Source organism: Apis dorsata, unplaced genomic scaffold (genome assembly GCF_000469605.1).
Source record: "Apis dorsata unplaced genomic scaffold, Apis dorsata 1.3 scaffold_52, whole genome shotgun sequence".
Taxonomy (NCBI): Eukaryota; Metazoa; Arthropoda; class Insecta; order Hymenoptera; family Apidae; genus Apis; species Apis dorsata.
The window spans coordinates 3,259,659-3,260,257 of record NW_006263353.1 but is presented as its reverse complement, the minus strand read 5'-3'; the positions used below and the strand labels follow the sequence as shown (position 1 = coordinate 3,260,257).

Sequence of the window (599 nt, the reverse complement as noted above, 5' to 3'; positions counted from 1 at the left end):
TTTTGACGATTTTCAAAGGAAAAAAAAAAAAAAAAAAAGAAAGAAAAAAAAATCGGCAAGCATAAATTAAAAATTTGCTTTATACTTCGAGGCAATTTCATAATTTGCCACTTAAAAGTTCCCCCCTCCCCCCTCCAGTATTACCGGCTAAATTTTGTATTATCCAATTATGTCCTAATTTAGAAAGTGTAGAAATTTCACAAGTTTCTTCCTGAACTTTATATTTATGCAACTCTTTTCATAAGAAAGTTCTTTTATTTAAGAAGTTTAAAAAGCTAAGTCAAATTGACTAACTTCAGATTCTTTGTCTTTGCAATTATTAAAAATGTGCAAGCAAGTTTTTTTCACAAAGTTTAATATTCATTTTCATTCAAATAGAAGGATAATCGTGCACATTGAATTATTTTCATAATAATAACTTCAACTTTGGTATAACATATTTATAGACACAGTATTATAACTTTTATCTTTTATAAATCGTGATATTAATTAGAAGACAAATTTATAAATTCGATAAATTTGCACTTTTGAGAAATAATTATCGGAAACAAAAGTCCACGCAGTGATATACAGCTTTTTTTTATTCGTTTTTATTCGTC

General features: G+C 26.2%; 1 protein-coding gene across 4 annotated transcripts in view; it reads left to right on the top strand.

Annotated features, from left to right (window-relative positions):
• Positions 1 to 599, top strand: part of LOC102677145 (putative aminopeptidase W07G4.4) — a 31,821-nt gene that overhangs the window by 14,836 nt on the left and 16,386 nt on the right. The gene's annotated exons all lie outside the window — the stretch shown is intronic.